We start from the raw sequence: 13,911 nt of genomic DNA on the forward strand, positions 1-13,911 counted from the left end.
CCAAGTTGAATTGTCTTCTCACCGTAGTAGTTCCAGTTTAAAATATCACTTAAAGGCAAAACACACAACTGATAGCAGCAAGTCATTCAAGGAAACAGACAGTGGAGCGAGGCTTCTACATAAAAACTACAGAAAGATGCTGATGTTAAAAGTGTGTTTGCACAACAAATGTTATGGCACTTTCATTCATATGGCAGCACATTTAAAATAAAACTAAATGCTAAAGGCTATACACTACTTTTGAATTCATTTTTGGATTTTGCGTACAAATGCGATTAATCGTGATTAATCAGGGAAATCATGTGATTAATTAGATTAAAAATTTTAATCGTTGCCCAGCCCTAACAAAAATACAGATTTATGTTCGGCTGGTAAGTGTAGAGTAAAACCATATTTAAGGATGACTCAACATTTTCATCAGAGCTGATGAACTTCAGGAAACAACTGCAAATGATTATAGTTTTTATTACACACTGCAGCTAAACTGGCAAATGTAAAACTGATTTTACTTTAATTATCTTATTGTGCTGCTCACATTATCATATTTCCTAATGATGTAACATGTTAACAGACAATGGAAACAAAACATCTGTGCTAAAATATACTGAAAAATCGACTTTCCCTGGTCAAAACTAACTCGTATGGAGCTCCTTGGAGGTGAAATTATCACAGATGAGTCCCACGCCTCTTCCACATCTCCTTGTTAACCTGCTGCTGTTCATCCTCATAATTCACACGTGCCAGACGGAGGAGACTCAGCTCTCCATCTCTGCATCCTCACAGAAAGGATGAAGATGACGGTTACATCACAAAACACTTTTATTTATAAAAGGCAAATTCCCCATAAATGGCCAACAGGTAAAGTAATACAGAGATGCTAATTGGCAATTTGAATGCTAACAGGAAAAACCCTTAAAGGTACATAATTGTCAGAGGAGTTCTACAGTCTGCAATTACTACCCTCATGGAGTCCCGGGAACTCTTCGGTCCTAAAGCACCTCCGGGCTATCCATGCTGCCGTTATTCTTCTTTATCTTGGAAATGGAAAAAGAATGCCTAAATACTAAATACTTCAGAAAAATAAATACAAGCACAACAAGAGATTTTTATTTCAAGGCCGTACAGGTTATATATACCCCGTGTTCAAACAAAAATAAAACAAAACCGACATTATGAACACAACTTTATTGCTGTGTAAGCTCAGGGCTCAGAGACTGTCTCTGTCACAGATCACAACACAAACCCAAGACCATAAAAGCAGCTTTATGATAAACAGCCTGAGCTTGTGTACGGAGAAACACATCAACCGCGTTTCCACACAGCAGGCATCAGGGCAGATGTGATAAACACTGAATTTCCTTAGACTGTTTTTTTTTCTCCTTCTTGTCGAAACTGCAATCTCAACAGCAACAGAGTGGAACCAGTGTGCATTATCCAGTCTGATGGAAGCTGAGATGGGCTACAAGCATCAACAGTTTGTGGGGGGAATGTATTCCACTTCCCTGCACATGTTTATGCAGAACGGACAAAAAAATGGAAGATCTGTAATATGATCTCAGAAGCCAGACCTCATTTAACACTCAGATGAAAAACGAAGATCTACGGCGGCTCTATATGTTCGTGGATGTAGAACATCTAAATACCAAAGATGTGCAACAGTTTTACATGGTTATTGTTGTGTGATACTGTGTGACAATAAAATCCTGATGAAGCAGTTTCAGTGAAGCACAAATCAGAAAGCGCCTGCGTCTTGTGCTGTTGAGACAGACAGATGAAATATGAGATGAACTCCCAGAGCACAGCAAACCTCCCAACCCTGATCACACAGATACTGTATGAGCAATGCATATGATGGAGGAGATACATGGGTTTTGTGTTTGCGCAGTGATACCTAATACTGCTTTGTAAAGAGGACATTTATCCTCAGGAATGCAGGAGCGATAAAGCTGGATTTATGGCCCGTTATAAAAGGCACTGTAAGCCACACATTGCTGTGACTTAATCATTTCTGCATCTCAGGTACTGTATTTCACATTTTGTTACAAATCTGTAGATAAATTACACATCTTTTATTATACCAGGTGCAGAATTTCACATATCGCTGCACATTTCTAGACAAAGAATGAATCTATTGACATCGTTAAGTTACTTAAAGATGCTACTTTGGAAAGTTGAGCTTCGGGTGGAACATTCAGAGACCATTCTGAGCAGCTTCTGTGTTCAATGCCACAATTAGTTCATTTACAGACTTTCAGGTAGACCGCAAACTTACAAAATATTGGACAACCCTCTCTTTAGACTTAAAGGGAAGCGTAGTGAGTAAATGTAAAAAGCATTAAAGTAGAATCTTGTGTTATAAATGTGTAATTAATAGGCCTTGTAATAGGTCACTCTGCTTTAGCTTTTGGCTGTTTTCCATCACATGGTACAGCTCAACTCAGCTCGACTCTACTGATATCTAGGCCTCTTTTTAGTGCTGCCTCAGCTAACGTCTCAAGAATTAAACAAACACAGCAGTTGATGTTCAGCACATAAGACATGAATTTTTCAGCTGTGCACATGGATGGAATGCCAATGCACATGTGCAACAAACAGGCCTGGAAGAGGCATAAAAGAAGGAACAATATCACATCCGGATTTATGTATATTTTTCATATTAGTCAACATTGATATACATCATGAAAGAAATCAAAGCTCTGTTACTGACAAGCTTAAAGGCTTCTCTTTATTTCTAAGTGATTTAGTTATAAGTGAACATTACAGAACTGTATTCAAAACACATCAAATAAGTAACACAAAATCATTTCTGAAAGAAAAATCTCAATGCTGACCATCCAAAAGTTTGCATGTTTTGTAGGAGAACACATTACATTCATTGGTCAGTGTCACTTAAATAAGATAAAGTTTTCAACCATCACAACAGTCAATCAATGAGTCAAAAAAGGTCAAATAAATCTCCATCAGTACAGTGGTGTCTCTCAGTGCTGTTTGTTCTGGAGCAGACTTCAGCTTCATTCAGATTGCAGGTAAAGAAGTCAAATCCGGTCACTGCCTTAGATTTCCGGTCCCAATGTTACCCACAGGGCTTTATCACATATGTATAAGTCAAAAGACAAACTACTAAATTAGCAAAGACAAAGAAAAGAAGACACACAGTTCCCTGGATCTCTCACGGTTCTCTAAGCATTTATCCTACGGTTCTCTGCCCGTTTATCTCATGATCTCATGCGTGTCCTGACAGGCTGCTAACGATGTAAACATAGAAGAAGTTGTCTGCCATCAATCTAACATGCTTCTGGCTTCTAAATTCCAGTCTGAAACCCCATCAGATCTCATGGAACAAAATGCTTCCGTCTATCTGAGTGTTTTGTTGCAGAAAAGTGTTACAGACAGAATCTCCACTTGCACAACTTGCACCCTGCTAGGTAAGCTAGCTGTTGTGCATATTTGTTATGCAGCCTTCAACTTGCACTTTAAGGTTTTTTCATACATAAATACTGGGATAATTGTGGACCTTTTGCTCCGACGACATCCTCTATTGCTGCACTTACACTTGCACGTGCACTTTCACAGAGTGATCATCTGTACTGGAGATGCACTTTTAAAGCTGGGAAGGCTTGGAAGGGAGACTGGCAATCATCTGGTATCAATACCACAATGTATCCACAACATTAACAAATGTGTAAAAAGCATACTGGTCAGCAGGAAAAAGTATAAAACAGCAACTCTACCCAACACACACACACACACACACTCACTCACTTGCACATTGCCATGGAAAATAACAGCTACGTTGACTCAAAATCTCACTCTGCGATCTTCTGGAGATTCAACAATATCCAATGGTGATGTCATGGCTTTGTGTATACAGACCAAGCAACTTTGGGCACTTTTCGTATGTAATTTATACACATTTTAATGTAAGTAGATGCCAAATGGTAAGTGCTTGTGTACAGTTCAAGGCAGGGTATCGTCCTCTCACAGTGCAGAGGGTGAAACACACGCCAAACTCCAAAAAGACTAGCAAAAACTGGGCTTTTTCATCAGAACAGGCTGTGTGCAAGACGTCTGGAGCAAATGCTGCACACATTTGCATTATCATGCCACCTCTCTGGACTGCAGTGCTACTGTGGAAAAACAATTTCAGAATATAAATAAGTCAAGATCCGAAAAAAGCCTCTCCCTGCCAACCTCTGCGTGCCGAGTTTGAGAAAAAGTAATCCAACATTACAAACAAGAATAGCAAGAGAAAACAACTAAAGATACAGAAGTGAGAGTCAGCAGTCAATCACTGGCATGTTTCTTATGTTGATGACCTGAACAGGGTTCCTTCTGAGCTTCAAACACGCACAACCAAACAACCTCTTGTGAAAAAAAGTGCACCACGTATGTCGTAAATATAGAAAATGTTCCCATCTATTGTTTCTACTTAAAAGCTATTTGGAAGGAAGCGCTTGCGAAGGCTGTTTAGTTAAGATCAGACACGATTATTCAGCTGTATGGAAGCTTGTGGTGTAGTTTCTGCAGATATAGTCCTCGGCTGATAGAGATTTAGTTTACAAGCTTTAAGACGGCATATAAAGCCTGTCTGGGGGTTTGTCACTATGCCGACAAACACAACCTAAAACAGCAGAGGAGGGAGAGTGGGAAGCTCACAAAGCAGGCTTTTTATTACTCAGAACCCCACTGTCTCCCAGGGAGCACATATTTAATTACAGACATGACAAGGAAGACATGAGGGAGTTCAAATGCAACAAATCCATCATCCCCCTCCTCCACCCCTGGTAGAAATCTTACTCTCACCACACAGCATGCTGCACAGATTAGCTCGAGGTCGGAAATTACAGAACATCTCCCGACCTCAGTGGAACTCTGCAGGAGCTTGCCAACCTTCAGCACCAGCTTCCTGCAGCCTAATGATTCCCCCATTTCCCTTCCAAGCTGGCTAAATAGACCTTTTCTGTCCAAAGGTTGTTTCTAGCTTATCATACAGGAGATGAATGTTTACTTTACTTTATACTGAGCATGGTAAATGTGGTGTTAAAAATAGATTTTTTTTCCTCTTTTCCAGCATTTTTTTCTTGCAATAGCTCAAGGCCGGTGTAACTTCAGACCTGAAAAATGTATCCCCAGGCACCTAATAGGCAGCAGCGCATTTGAAACCAGTGTAACTCAAGCAATGATGATAAACTTTGCTTAATGGGATGCCTCAGGGATCCATCTTCACCCCTGCTTTTATTTCTTCTCACCACAACATCATCCATGATATGTGATCACTGAATCAAGGGACACAAATCAAAGGTTGTCCTCTTTCTTGTAGGAGGCAGCGTGCTCTCGCCCACAGTCAGCACATTTGAACAGAGCTTTTCTTTTTCACATTCATCACGGACGAATGTAACACTTTCAAAGCTATTATTTCCTGCCTTGACAAATGTGAAATCTATGCCCCTGGTAATAACAGAACAGCGGGAGGCATTTTAAAGAGGTGGCTCAATGTTCAGAGAAGATTTACACATTTCTTCTCTGAAAACAGCTTCGGGCTTTCATCTGTCACTGATACAAAGGTCTCTTATGTCCACGAAGGATAACATTCATTTATAGAGCTCCTTGCTTCACATCTGCTGAAATAGATAAGGCCTGCATCATCCCTGCTGCATGGTGCATCCTCCTTCCTTCCCGTGCACAGTGAATGTGTTCACATCCTTAACTCAGTACTTCCATTGGCCGTGATGTCATGAAGAATAAGGATCAAGTAACTCCATGTAATGTGACAGTATTTGCTTTTTTACAATAAAATCCAGCTATGCAATACATTTAATCTCATTGTTGCTGAACACAGTTTCCGGTTCAGCATAATCCCCCCTGTGGTGAACATATTTCACATAGCATTTCACTGCTAACACGGCCCAATCTCATCACAAAACATGTAACAAACATAAGTCCATACCTCACAATCAATGGCTGTCAATTGTAGGGATGGGAATTTAGCAATTCCGGTTCCATTATCAGTATCGCTTATCGATTCTCATCTAGTTATACAAAGTACAAATATAGTACAAATGGCTTTGGTTGTAGTAACACTTTAATTTCAAGTATGCACCATCATTTTAGCTATTTTCACCTCTGGATACTTTTCCCTGCCTGGATGAAAGGGGGAGCAACAGGTAACAATCAACAGGACCTGGAAGTTTTACGTTAGTTGGGACTTTTGAGACGTTAGACGCTGTGCCACAAGCTCCCCCCCGAGAGTCGCCACCATCGCTTAGCAGCGAGTCAAAGACTTTACATCCGTGCAAAATAGCTGCATGCTGTGTGGTCAAATGTTTCAGCATGTTGGAGGTATTTCCCCTTTGATGTGATCACAGCTCTGCATGTGTTGCAACTGGCCCTAGTTTTGTCCTTTTTGGTGAAATATAACCAAACTTTGGAGCGTTTCTGCCTCGACGCCATGTTGGAAACATTCTGAGCCAAAATACGAAGCGTGCGCATGACGTCATTGTTAGCAGAACCTATAAACGGGATCGTTAGGCAGGCGGATTAACGATTCCACAGAATTGAAGTACTGGGAGCCGGTTCTCAATTCCCATCCCTTGTCAACTGTGAGATGGTAACATATACCTTTAGATTGCTTCCTTTTAAGAAGCGTTCACATGACGTGAATTGAATTGCAACCATAGGCTGAAATCACAGGTGGTATAAGGGCACAGGACCCTGCCATTTCCCTTAACAGATTATTACAAACCTGACTATGTTATTTTACATAATTCAATATATACTTGAAGAATCTATGCAAATCACAGATGAAAAAAAAAATTGTTGGAAAGGTTTAAAATACTGAGCCATCCCTATCGACTCCTCTTAGAGGTTTGATCTGCACGCACTGTCCTGAGTGTCTGTTTTTAAAGGCAAACTTACTAAGAAAGAGTAAAACGTGTTATACAGCTGTGACCAAACTGCGTTTTTTCCTCTAATAAATTATGTGTCAAAGCACCATCTGCAGCAGATTGTGTCGGCCTGTTTTTCAGCATGACCATTCACACAACTAAAACCATCACACCTCACCATCGTACCTTTTGAGAATTTCAAAACAGTTGTTGGAAAAGTCAGATTTTAATCTACAACCCTGGGAACTTGGCTTAATTTAAGTCTTTTGATACCCAAACTTTGTCTTTCGTAGACAACAATATTTCTCTGAAATAATCTTTACGATAACTTACCCTAAACAGTCAGCTTGTAAGCATGTTCTCCCCTCTTCTGCTTATTAAGTGGCTGCCATTCTGTCATTTTATTCAGGCTATAAATGTTGAAATAAACACTTATTCCATGACTGAGGCAGAACTAATCATACTTGCTATAGGTCAGTTAAAAAGTGCTGCTTCTTCTGCCACCGTACATAGTGTGTGTTTGTGCTCAGGTCAGCTGAAATGACAAAGAAAAGAGAGAGACACCCAGTCATTTCTTCTTAGTTCACCAAAATAAAAAGCAGAATGTCTCCATGATATCGAAGGCAGTTTGACAAAAAGTCATCATAATAATGGAGTGAAGAGCTGATGAAAAAGCCTTATAATGGTGTTGTTTGTGTTAAGAGACAGTCAGAGAGAGGCAAAGAGTCTCAGGTGGGTTTTTTCTATTTCTTTATTGGTGTTATTGATGAATAATGGAGCTGTATCACATTTAAAATGGTTCAAATTCTGCTGTGTCTAACTTTCTTTGTGGAAGATCATTGTACATGTCAGTATAAGTGAATTCACTGCACTAATGTTGTCTTTAAGTTTCTTGAATGATAAGATTATAAAATCAGCATTTCATAGGTGCACGGCAACAGTCTGGAAATGTGTAAATGAGAAGAGCTTTATAGGGAATTTGGTTGTATCAATATAAACTTAAACTTTACTGTTTTTACAAAAAAAAATGCAAAAAGAAGGAGCTGTGGAGCATCTGCGGAGACCATTTGAGTCAACTGAACATGTACACGATGCCACATAAATCTGATGTGTTAGTCTTAGTTTGAGAAGCTCGATTTCATGTTATTTGGTTTGCACTTATGTGTTTTTATGCATTATAAAAATCTTGTTTTGTTGTCCCACAGTCATTGAAAGTCAATTTCTGCCTTTGATTGTGATAAATAACTGAACTAAAGTGCGAACTGAAGAAGCCTTTCAGATGAGAGATCCAAAAATGAATCCAGTTGCCCTCATTCAAGCTCTTATGATTACCTGAATGACTGAGAATCATCATCAACACATTGTGATGAATAGATGATAAAATGTGTAACACATAATCATGTGATGCAACTGTTTAACCACGTATGTTTAACACAAATACCTTAATATGTCCATAGTTCCACACCAAACCAGGCCTTTCTTAATGCTTAACTAACCAGGTGGGGGTGCAGTAGAACAGTAAGGAATCATGTGTGAAAGTGAGGCAGAAAAGTATATTTTTTAGAGACAGTTGGAGAAAAAAGTGAGCAGGATGAGTTTGAATTAGCAGTTTCCTCCATGAAAGTGTTCAGTTTCACAAAGCTTTAGCACCCCCCCCCCACCATCATCCCCTAAATGCATGCTGATAAATGTTTGTGGCCACGTAAACTCCAGCAAAGACTTGGAAAGTGAAGGTAATCACGTTTGAACGGGTATAGAGACGATTTTTTAGCCTTTATTGTTTTGGGCTGCAAACACATGTTGTTTTTCACTTACTGTACCAGATGCTTTACTGTAAGGCACCATAGCATGCCCCAAGACTGTTAAAAAATGTGATTATCATCATTTCTACATTTCCCCTTCTCTTGATCGAAACATATTAAGGAATATGTGGTTATAACATAAAAAATATATATCTCATTCTAACAAACATTTGAGAACCAAAAGGATTAATATTTGCAAAAATTAGAGAGGAATTGTTTGAAAGTTGCATCATTGATACAGTAAGAAAACATTTAGTGGCACTTTTTTGATCATTTTAGTGGTGCATTTATTTGTGGGCAGCATTGTTCTGCTGGATCTGGATGATCACCTGTAATAGTAATCTAATTCTATAATTATGTAATTCAATCTGTTCTGATAGATTTCACAGAATATATTTCTCACTTTTTATATTCTGTGCATGTAATAATGCAGTATGTATAAATAAGTGTATAAATGCAGTCTACTGAAAACATTTAAAACAGCTTGGAGAATTGGAGAAACACCTCATAAATACATTCCACAAGCGGCAACCAGTGCTTCCTTTTCGATGGTTTGTTGATTTAACTGTAGGAAATGTTTTCCATCTTACCGTAATCCTCCTGTAAGCTTCTCCTATGATGAAACACAGTCATCAAGTCTCCTGTTGAAATCTAATTGCAGAAATTGCTTTTGTGCCTTTTACAGAAGATTATTTCGACAGCGAAGAACTTTTGAGTACTTAAGCCTGGTGCTGCAGGAAACACAGTGTTCCTTCAATGAAGACAACTCGCTTTGATTCTTTCAGTGGAAAAGTCCTCAGGTTTATTCAAATTTGAACTCACCTGGTGGGTCAGCTGGGTCAGACCTCAGTGTACTACCTGAGCACTTTCAAAGAATTACAACTGGTACTTAACCGAAGATGTCATCTGCCTGACAAACCCTGTGTGCCATTCGGATTTCCCATCAACCTATGTCATTAAACCAACATTATAAACCCTCCTCAGCACAGTTTCCACAGTAAAGATATTTTCATGGCTTTTAGAAATGGTGCTGATATCTTACATAATGTCTTCATTTCAGTTTTCGCCAAATAATAATTTCCTTTATTTGTGGGCGAGGGAGCTGGTTTTACAATAAAGATGTATATCGTCAATAAATAAATGAAAGAGTTTTTTGTCATGTAGACAGAAAAAGTACATTAAGTGTTGTTGTGATAGTTTAAGCAAGTTTTTCAACTTTAAAGCTATTTGCTTGTGACTCACTGAAGCAGTCTGACTTTTGTTATGCTCACTGAGTTATTGTAGTTCATGACGTTGGATTGCAGCCACCTCGTTTTGCTTTACAGTTGCTTTTGGTGGCATATTTATGGCCTCTTCAACATTGCAACAAATTCAACTACACATGTACATATAATACAAAATAAAGCTGTACATTTGCTGGGCTTACATGGAGATTTGTTTTTATGACAGTGATGGTACATCCAACATCTGTAGCGAGAGCCAAAGAGTGAAAGAAAAGTTATTTTCAAGGTATACGACTCAGTAGGGATGGGAATTGTTAAGAATTTAATCAATTCCGGTTCCATTATTGATATTGCTTATCGATTTGGTTCCTTATCGGTTCTCATCCAGCTATATATGGTACAAATATAGTACAAAATGGCTTTGGTTGCAATAACACTTTAATTTCAAGTATGCAAACCTTTCACTACAAATCTAGTAACTTCTCAGTGACATTCATCTATTTTCGTTTCTGTCATTTTACTTTTCCCTGCCTGGATGAAAGGGGTAGCTACAGGTAAGTGGGAGCCTGCCTCTGAGCCTGCCTCTGATCCTGCATCTGAGCCTGCCTCTGAGCCTTACTCTGAGCCTGCCTCTGATCCTGCCTCTGAGCCTGCCTCTGATCCTGCCTCTGAGCCTGCCTCTGATCCTGCCTCTGATCCTGCCTCTGAGCCTGCCTCTGAGCCTGCCTCTGATCCTGCCTCTGAGCCTGCCTCTGAGCCTGCCTCTGAGCCTGCCTCTAATGCTGCCTCTGATCCTGCCTCTGATCCTGCCTCTGAGCCTGCCTCTGAGCCTGCCTCTGATCCTGCCTCTGAGCCTACCTCTGAATCTGCCTCTGAGCCTGCCTCTGATCCTGCCTCTGAGCCTGCCTCTGATCCTGCCTCTGAGCCTGCCACTGAATCTGCCTCTGAGCCTGCCTCTGAGCCTGCCTCTGAGCCTGCCTCTGAATCTGCCTCTGATCCTGCCTCTGATCCTGCCTCTGAGCCTGCATCTGATCCTGCCTCTGAGCCTGCCACTGAATCTGCCTCTGAGCCTGCCTCTGAGCCTGCCTCTGAGCCTGCCTCTGATCCTGCCTCTGAGCCTGCCTCTGATCCTGCCTCTGAGCCTGCCTCTGAATCTGCCTCTGAGCCTGCCTCTGATCCTGCCTCTGAGCCTGCCTCTGATCCTGCCTCTGAGCCTGCCACTGAATCTGCCTCTGAGCCTGCCTCTGAGCCTGCCTCTGAGCCTGCCTCTGAATCTGCCTCTGAGCCTACCTCACTCTTGCAGTCGTCATCAACTAAATGTAAATATCAGATGGAAATTATTCATACAGCATGTCGCTAGCATTATTACAATCAACAGGACCTGGAAGTTTCACGTTAGCTGGGACTTTTGACACGTTAGACGCTGTGCCACAAGCTCCACCGCGAGAGTCGCTGCCATCGCTTAGCAACGAGTCAAAGACTTTACATTCGTGCAAAGTAGCTGCATGCTGTGTGGTCAAATGTTTCAGCATGTTGGAGGTATTTCCCCCTTCGATGTGATCACAGCTCTGCACGTGTTGCAGCTGGCCCTAGTGTTGTCCTTTTTGGTGAAATATAACCAAACTTTGGAGCACTTCTGCCTCGACGCCATGTTGGAAACATTCTGAGCCAAAATACGAAGCGTGCAGATGACGTCATCGCGCAAATGCGTCAGACGTTAGCAGAGCCTATAAACTGGATCGTTAGGCAGGCGGATTAGCGATTCCATGGAAGCGAAGTACGGTTCTCGATTCCCATCCCTACGACTCAGACAGAGTTCGAAATCCAGGACGTTTTTGTTCACAGTCTGGTTCAAACACAAGTAATCAGTCACTCAGTGGGGTTACATGGCACTGAAAGGATCGGATAATTGGCTAAATTACAATAAGACTGAGTTATTAAGTGCATGTAGACACCATAATCTGACAAGAAATTAGATCGGATCGGGTTACTCGATCCCCGAGATAACTCGGTTGAAAGTCAAATTAAACGTGCTTGCAGACGTTGAAGCACGTGGTGAATTAGACTTTGCGTTCTGCGCATGCTCGAGATTTTTAGAGACGGTAGAGATGATATTACTGTTGTTGTTGCTGTCAGAAAGAAACAAACAACGCGATGGAGAATGCTCCATTGTGCATCGCGTTTGTGCAACAAACAGCTCACCACAAACTTGTAATTTAGCCAAGTATCCGATCCTTTCAGTGCCATGTAACCCACTGACTGAGGCGTGACTCAATGGAAACGAGGCGTGGCAAAGTGTCAGAATCCAAAAATGCCCCAAGTAGTTGAAAACAGCCAACATAGAAGTAACAAATACACACACAAGTAACAAATGGGTGAAAAGTTTGGCTGCCTTTGTTTAAAGACATCTGGAAAGTGTGAACAGACACCAAGGGAGTATTTAGAAAAGATAAGTAATGGTAGATTAAACACAGGTGTGAGTGATTAGTTAACAGAGGACGGTTGTGAAACAATGAGACTGGAGACCAAGTATATGCCAGAATGATGACATAAAAAAGGCTTGGGTATACATAAAAAAGAAAGAAAAACACTCAAAACCATGACAAACTAATTATTAGAACTATAGTGATACTATAGCTGTATATCAAAGGAAAAAGGAGAACTTATCCTGTCCCTTGCTATTTCTTAGTTTGTCTGGAGTGGTTTGTTAAGTTAAGTTAATTCAACTGTTAGCTGGTTTACAGGAGCCATTACTGTAGTTGATACATGCAGGTTTGGAATGTTAACTCAGGGACCTTTAATATATCTGACTCTACTTCTTTGATTAACCGTGAACAAACTACAAAAGGAGACGGTCTGAGGAAAACTCACCAAAAACTCCTTTTGGTGAGTGTATCTACATATTTCTATGGGTTTGCAGTAAGTTAGCGCTAGCTTACTTTCCAACTTCGCAATGCGCTCAGCTGACATCAAGAGGATCTGTCAGTGGAAGGTGTTTAACTGTTGACATAAACTTTTTAGATCTGTTCATTTCATACATGACAAACCAGAAACTTTATAGAATGAATGCATGGAGCCAGCGGGATGCCACCCATTGGTATGGAGAGTCACAGTTCCAGTTGTTCCAGTTGATGAAGTGGTGAATCTGGAAACTACATATTTTCATTGGGTTCTAAAGTGAAAGGTCTTGTGTGTAGGATGCTATGACCAACCTCACCTTTCCAAGCTTGTAGAAAAATCATGGTGACCATGAAAAGTGTGACAGGCCCACCCAAGAGCCAGTGTTTGGTTAGTCTCTGTTGGGCTGCTGTAACACGGTGAAGGGGTGAGAAACAGGGACTATAGCATCTTTGAATATAAATGTCTCAAACTAAGATTAAGAAAACACAAGAATTATTTTAAAGCAATTCTACCAAATGCAATATTGTTTATTTTAGACACAACTGTCAAACTGCAAATCCAGAAGACAGCTCCCAAATCCGTCTAGCAAGGAAATCTCAGCACATTTACCCTTCTGACTCGTTAAATATTGTCCTGGAGCATTATTCTGAGCCTTCAGGTGTTTTCAGGAACTGATTCTCACACGTTAGAACTGTGCTTTTGAATAACGTCTAAATAACAGGGTCCAGTTTGAGTGTGAAATAGGATGAGCGGTCCAGTGAACAGCAGCACACTCCACTCGTTACGATTTGTCACTGTCCTCACTCCTCTGCAGCTCCACTTTACAGTTTCATATTAGTTTCAAAGGAATCACAGTGCGCAGTCTTCTTTAGTTTCTTATCTTTCTTCAGGATCAGCAGTGCATAAGCAAAGTAAATTGCAGTGTGTATATGAAAGCTGGCTTTCTATTTCATCTCCCTCCGGATCTCTTAAAGACGAGGTTGTTGTTGAAATGACTTTACTTACCTCAGGCCCGTTGCTTTCTGCAATCTCCATCAGAGGTTGTGAATGTCTTTAGGGAAATTATTCCTAAAAACGGCCCAATAATGGCAAAACTGACAG

The sequence above is a fragment of the Odontesthes bonariensis genome, chromosome 13 (assembly GCF_027942865.1).
Source record: "Odontesthes bonariensis isolate fOdoBon6 chromosome 13, fOdoBon6.hap1, whole genome shotgun sequence".
Lineage (NCBI taxonomy): Eukaryota > Metazoa > Chordata > Actinopteri > Atheriniformes > Atherinopsidae > Odontesthes > Odontesthes bonariensis.